General features: G+C 49.6%; 8 non-coding genes across 8 annotated transcripts; all 8 read right to left on the reverse strand.

Moving 5' to 3' along the window:
- Positions 1 to 3,511: 3,511 nt before the first annotated feature.
- On the reverse strand, positions 3,512 to 3,584 carry TRNAR-ACG (transfer RNA arginine (anticodon ACG)). The gene has a single exon. It is a non-coding gene; the product is annotated as a tRNA-Arg (tRNA).
- Positions 3,585 to 3,660: 76 nt separating this feature from the next.
- On the reverse strand, positions 3,661 to 3,733 carry TRNAR-ACG (transfer RNA arginine (anticodon ACG)). Its single transcript has one exon. It is a non-coding gene; the product is annotated as a tRNA-Arg (tRNA).
- An 80-nt stretch (positions 3,734 to 3,813) lies between these two features.
- On the reverse strand, positions 3,814 to 3,886 carry TRNAR-ACG (transfer RNA arginine (anticodon ACG)). The gene has a single exon. It is a non-coding gene; the product is annotated as a tRNA-Arg (tRNA).
- A 77-nt stretch (positions 3,887 to 3,963) lies between these two features.
- On the reverse strand, positions 3,964 to 4,036 carry TRNAR-ACG (transfer RNA arginine (anticodon ACG)). The gene has a single exon. It is a non-coding gene; the product is annotated as a tRNA-Arg (tRNA).
- Positions 4,037 to 4,115: 79 nt separating this feature from the next.
- On the reverse strand, positions 4,116 to 4,188 carry TRNAR-ACG (transfer RNA arginine (anticodon ACG)). Its single transcript has one exon. It is a non-coding gene; the product is annotated as a tRNA-Arg (tRNA).
- Positions 4,189 to 4,267: 79 nt separating this feature from the next.
- Positions 4,268 to 4,340, reverse strand: TRNAR-ACG (transfer RNA arginine (anticodon ACG)). Its single transcript has one exon. It is a non-coding gene; the product is annotated as a tRNA-Arg (tRNA).
- Positions 4,341 to 4,417: 77 nt separating this feature from the next.
- Positions 4,418 to 4,490, reverse strand: TRNAR-ACG (transfer RNA arginine (anticodon ACG)). The gene has a single exon. It is a non-coding gene; the product is annotated as a tRNA-Arg (tRNA).
- A 76-nt stretch (positions 4,491 to 4,566) lies between these two features.
- On the reverse strand, positions 4,567 to 4,639 carry TRNAR-ACG (transfer RNA arginine (anticodon ACG)). The gene has a single exon. It is a non-coding gene; the product is annotated as a tRNA-Arg (tRNA).
- Positions 4,640 to 6,000: the final 1,361 nt, after the last annotated feature.

The raw sequence follows: 6,000 nt of genomic DNA on the forward strand, positions 1-6,000 counted from the left end.
TTCGATATCGACCGGCTGGTATGCAAAGAGCCGCTCGTAATGCCGGTGAAAAGCACGTGCGATGCTCTCCCTGTCATTCAGTTCTTGGCCATTCTCTTCAATCACTTCTATTTCATTTCGCCGCGCATGCGTCTTCCCCCATGCTTCTGCTCTGGCTCGAACGAGCGCCCCGCGATAGCGGTTCTCTTCGAATTGCTCCAGCTGTTTTTTTATCTTAAGTAGGTCTTCTTTGAAAAGACCTGGCGCTTTGCTTTCCAGCGCAGTTACTTTCCGCAATGTTTCTTTCAGCCCGCTCTCTCTCATCTTTTCTCGGTATTTTAAGACGCTGCTTCTTTCGACTGCCTTTATTTTAGAGCTTTGTTTTAGTAATTCCAAATCTACACCTATCTGCTTATTATCGTCCAGTTTAACCTCGTTTATTGCTTCTGATACAAAATGAATGAAGTGCTCGTCACGTAATAGCGTTGCGTTAAGTTTCCACAGATCCCAATTAAAACTATTACATCTTTTATTTTTCACCCACATTGCATTTCACTAAGCAATGGTCCGAGAAAGAAACGGGTAGTACAGTGTAAATGTTACATGCAGGTATGATTTGGATTGGGAAAAATTGGGCATAAAAGTTAATGGAGAATACCTTAGTAACTTGCGATTCGCTGATGATATCGCCTTGCTTAGTAACTCAGGGGACCAATTCCAATGCATGCTCACTGACCTGGAGAGGCAAAGCAGAAGAATGGGTCTAAAAATTAATCTGCAGAAAACTAAAGTAATGTTTAACAGTCTCGGAAGAGAACAGCAATTTACAATAGGTAGCGAGGCACTGGAAGTGGTAAGGGAATACATCTACTTAGGGCAGGTAGTGACGGTGGATCCGGATCATGAGACGGAAATAATCAGGAGAATAAGAATGGGCTGGGCTGCATTTGGCAGGCATTCTCACATCATGAACAGCAGGTTGCCATTATCCCTCAAGAGAAAAGTGTATGATAGCTGTGTCTTTCCAGTACACACCTACGGGGCAGAAACCTGGAGGCTTACGAATAGGGTTCTACTTAAATTGAGGACGACGCAACGAGCTATGGAAAGAATGGTAGGTGTAACGTTAAGGGATAAGAGAAGAGAAGATTGGATGAGGGAACAAACGCGAGTTAATGACATCTTAGTTGAAATCAAGAAAAAGAAATGGGGCATGGGCAGGACATGTAGTGAGGAGGGAAGATAACCGATGGTCATTAAGGGTTACGGACTGGATTCCAAGGGAAGGGAAGCGTAGCAGGGGGCGGCAGAAAGTTAGGTGGGCGGATGAGATTAAGAAGGTTGCAGGGACGACATGGCCACAATTAGTACATGACCGGGGTTGTTGGAGAAGTATGGGAGAGGCCTTTGTTCTGCAGTGGGCGTAACCAGGCTGCTGCTGCTGCTGCTGCTGATGATGATGATGATTTGAAGGGACACGTAAATCCTGTCTAGCCGAGCATGGCTAGAGCCCTGAAAATGCATGTACTGCACCTCGCGTTCTCCTTCTAAACATTCGTCTACGTCGGCAATATCATGCTCATCTATCAATTCTTTCAACAATATGGTGCTCTTGTTGTTGCTCTGTCCCACCCACTCAGTACGCAATTGAAATCCCCTAGTACAACCAGTTGTTTCGTGACATTTAGATGCTTCCTAATCTCCTAAAAGAAATTGGTTCGGTCTTTATCCGCGTTTGGTGCATAAATACAAATGACCCGCCAGTCACGATCGCCCAACGAAAAATCGCACCACACAATCCTACCCGACATACATGAAAAATAATTTTGAATGACAAGGCCTTGCAACTTTTTAACAAAAAGGATGCAGCCAGCGGATGTCCCAACGGCATGGCTAACAACCACAAAATACTTAGACGTGAAACGAAGCACCATGCTTCTGATTTCCTCCACCCCTTCCACTTTTGTTTCTTGCACTGCCAACACGTCAAGGTCCTCGTCCACCAAGAGTCGATAGACCTGACTCTGCTCTTTCTTGGCAACCAGTCCTCGCACATTAAGTGTGGCGAAACTCAAAGGCTGGTTGGAAGCCATCATTCACCAATAGTGTTAGAGGAGAACCCGAAGCATGGTGCTTACCTTTAACGTCTAGCACACCGCTAGACGTCACCGTGCTTGTCCGGTTACCCGGTGTCGCTTTGTTGTGCCGTCGGTTTGTCCCCGACCCGCCTATGTGGCCCGACGTTGGGCATTTGCTTGTATCCGGAACGTCTCCCCAGAGGCGCCTTTGCGGGTGGTCTCTCCGTCTTGCTTGCCTCATGGCTGTCCTTGAGGTCTTCTTCTTTTTCCAGTGGTCGCTTGACGGCCACACCAGCAACCGATGTATTGGTTGCCCCGTCAGATGTCTTGTCTTTGCAGTCGGTCAGTGCGCCCACCACAGCAACTTGAGGAACATACTCCCCTTTGTCAACGTCTTTCTCTGCCATTTCCGGTGTTCTCGAAGATTTACTCGCGGTTTTCGGGGGCCCGTGTGTCTCCTCCGCAGCAGGTGCCACTGTAGTGGTCGTCTCCTGCAGATTGGCCATGTCTCCGGTGCCTCTGGCAGCGTCCTTAGCTTCAGCCACGTCCATGGCTTCCTCTGCTGTCTTATCGCCCTCAGGCTGACCTACCGCCGCGGCGTAAGAGCGCTCGCACTTGGCGTAAACATGCCCGACACGTCGGCACAGAGAACATCGGGGCACTTTGCAGTCGCGTCGTACGTGACCGTTGCCTTTGCAGCGCAAACACTGCATCGGCCGACCAGGGGAGACGACGAGGGCCAGCTCACCGGCGACCCGGATCTGATGGGGTAGATCATCCACGGTGACGCCGCTCTTGAAGTTCAACAGCACGGCCCTCGTTGTGGAGCCTTTGTCACTGACGCCTTCAACACGCCAGCGCTCCCGGCTGACCTCCAGCACCTTTCCGAAGGCCGCAAATGCCGTCTTCATATCCTCGTCGTCGACGCCGTGAAGTAGCCAGTGCAGCCGCAACTTCACTTTCCGGTCCTGCGGATCGATGATGAGGCAGCGCCGCCCCTTCACCTGAAGCTCCTTGAAGGCCTGCAGCCTCATCGTTGCTTCAGCGCCGCACATGGTGACCGCCCAGACATGGTTTATCTGGTACGCTCCCAGCGCAAAGACTTCGGGCAGCAGTCCGGTATGGCGCAGGGCGTCACGAAAATCTTCAATTTTAAAAGGCCTCACGCGGATGTCGCCGTGTAAAAACACGGCGTTCAAAGCGACACGACCCATAGGCAGCTCGTTCCATAGCTCGTTCCACGAACCATAGGCAGCGTCGTTCTCGTTGAGCCTGTTTCCGCGGGACACGCCCGCCTGAGCCGCTCCATAGGAGCACATGATTACACGTCCGTTCGCTGTGGTGGCCGGAAATGGAATCCCGTTGCGCCACAGGCCCGAATGGGGGAATACACGCTCCAAGAGTACATCCTATGCTTTCATACCCGCCCAGGGAAAAAAAGGGAAACCAAAATACGAGCCTGCCAGGATTCGAACCTGGAATCTTCTGATCCGTAGTCAGACGCGTTATCCGTTGCGCCACAGACCCGGTTGGGGGGTTACAGGCTCCCGAAGTACATCCCATACTTTCATACTCGCCCAGGAAAAAAAGGGAATCCGAAATACGAGCCTGCCAGGATTCGAACCTGGAATCTTCTGATCCGTAGTCAGACGCGTTATCCGTTGCGCCACAGGCCCGAATCGGGAATACTCGCTCCTGGAGTACATACATCCCATGCTTTCATACTCGCCCAGGAAAAAAAAGCGAAAGCGAAATACGAGCCTGCCAGGATTCGAACCTGGGATCTTCTGATCCGTAGTCAGACGCGTTATCCGTTGCGCCACGGACCCGGTTGGGGTGTTAGAGGCTCCCGAAGTACATCCCATGCTTTCATACTCGCCCAGGAAAAAAAAGGGAATCCTAAATACGAGCCTGCCAGGATTCGAACCTGGAATCTTCTGATCCGTAGTCAGACGCGTTATCCGTTGCGCCACAGGCCCGAATGAGGAATACTCGCTCCTGGAGTACATACATCCCATGCTTTCATACTCGCCCAGGAAAAAAAGCGAAAGCGAAATGCGAGCCTGCCAGGATTCAAACCTGGAATCTTCTGATCCGTAGTCAGACGCGTTATCCGTTGCGCCACAGACCCGCTTGGGGGGATAGACGCTCCCGAAGTACATCCCATGCTTTCATACTCGCCCAGGAAAAAAAAAAGGGAATGCGAAATACGAGCCTGCCTGGATTCGAACCTGGAACCTTCTGATCCGTAGTCAGACGCTTTAACCGTTGCGCCACAGACCCGCTTGGGGGGATAGAGGCTCCCGAAGTACATCCCATGCTTTCATACTAGCCCAGGAAAAAAAAGGTAATCCGAAATACGAGCCTGCCAGGATTCGAACCTGGAATCTTCTGATCCGTAGTCAGACGCGTTATCCGTTTCGCCACAGGCCCGAATAGGTGAATGCACGCTCCCGGAGTACATACCATTCTTTCATACTGGCCCAGGAAAAAAAGGGAAACAGAAGTACGAGCCTACCAGGATTCGAACCTGGAATCTTCTGATCCGTAGTCAGACGCGTTATCCGTTGCGCCACAGGCCCGAATGGGGGAATGCACGCTCCTGGAGTACATCCCATGCTTTCATACTGGCCCAGGAAAAAAAAGGGAAACCGAAATGCGAGCCTGCCAGGATTCGAACCTGGAATACTCTGATCCGTAGTCAGACGCGTTATCCGTTGCGCCATAGACCCGAATGGAGGATAGATTCTCCCGTAGTACAGATCATACTTAAATTCTCGCCCAAGAAAAATAATGAACTAGAAAAACGAGCCTGCCAGGATTCGAACCTGGAATCTTCTGAACAGAAGGTGAACTGAAAGAAGAAAGAACTGAAATGAGGCAACCACCTCATTTGTGTATCCCTTGACTCTTTTATTCAATTCGCTCAAACTAAGCACAATAAAATCTGGAAACACACTTTTTAGTCATACTCGCATCATTGACCCTAAGGAAAGGGTTCTCCTGATCCCTCAAGAACATGAAACGGGAAACAAGTTGACGAACAAACAAGTGTGCGAGTCCAATACCACCTTGTCGATCCGACCGAAACAAATTGATCCGACTGACCCTCTCCCAGCTGCAACCTCAGATGTACACCGCGAACACCCTTTGCATTTTCTGCACGTGTACATGGGACATACAGAAAAATTGCAGAACGTACCAAGCATTAGCAACTAAAAATATTTTACAGACAGTAAGTAGCCTTAGGAAATATTGATAGGTTTCACGCCGGCCACCCTGTCGCTTCCTCCCTCACCTTTGGCGTAACTTCGTCCCAATATTCTGCGCTCATGTTATAATGCTCAAGATGCACGCCTACGTACTTAGGAATCGCTGTCCACCGCGGATTAGCGAAATGGGGCGGCGTAATGTTCCAGTGCCCATGCCAAAATCCGACACTTATTTCCCAGTTGATTTGACCCCCTGTTCGCTGACAAAAAGTTATTGCAGTAGTTGTGACTTCTTGAACACTTTCCAGATTGCTGCAGGACATCGAAATGTCGTCTGCATATAGGCCAGACCTTTCACGTGAGATGTCTTAAGCTTAAAAGCATTGATTCATTCATTTTTGACGAGTTTTAAGCAAAAGGGGCTCAAGATAAATTACAAAAAGCCGAGACAAAAGTGGACACCCATGCCTTATGGATGAGAGAACTGAGACAGCTTCTCTTGGTTTCTTATTCACTGTGATGCGTACCGAGGAATTGCTGCAAACCGTTTTTAAAACATCTATTATCACGTTACCTATACTGGTCTGCTCGAGGACAGAAAAGAGTACATCATGTGAAACGCGGTCAAATCCCTTTGCGAGGCCTAATTGCATCATTGCGATTCAGTCATCGAACGCATCACAGCAGTCCAGAATGCTGCGTACGATATACACATTCGTAGTAATTGAACG

This window comes from Dermacentor variabilis, chromosome 7, assembly GCF_050947875.1.
Source record: "Dermacentor variabilis isolate Ectoservices chromosome 7, ASM5094787v1, whole genome shotgun sequence".
NCBI lineage: Eukaryota > Metazoa > Arthropoda > Arachnida > Ixodida > Ixodidae > Dermacentor > Dermacentor variabilis.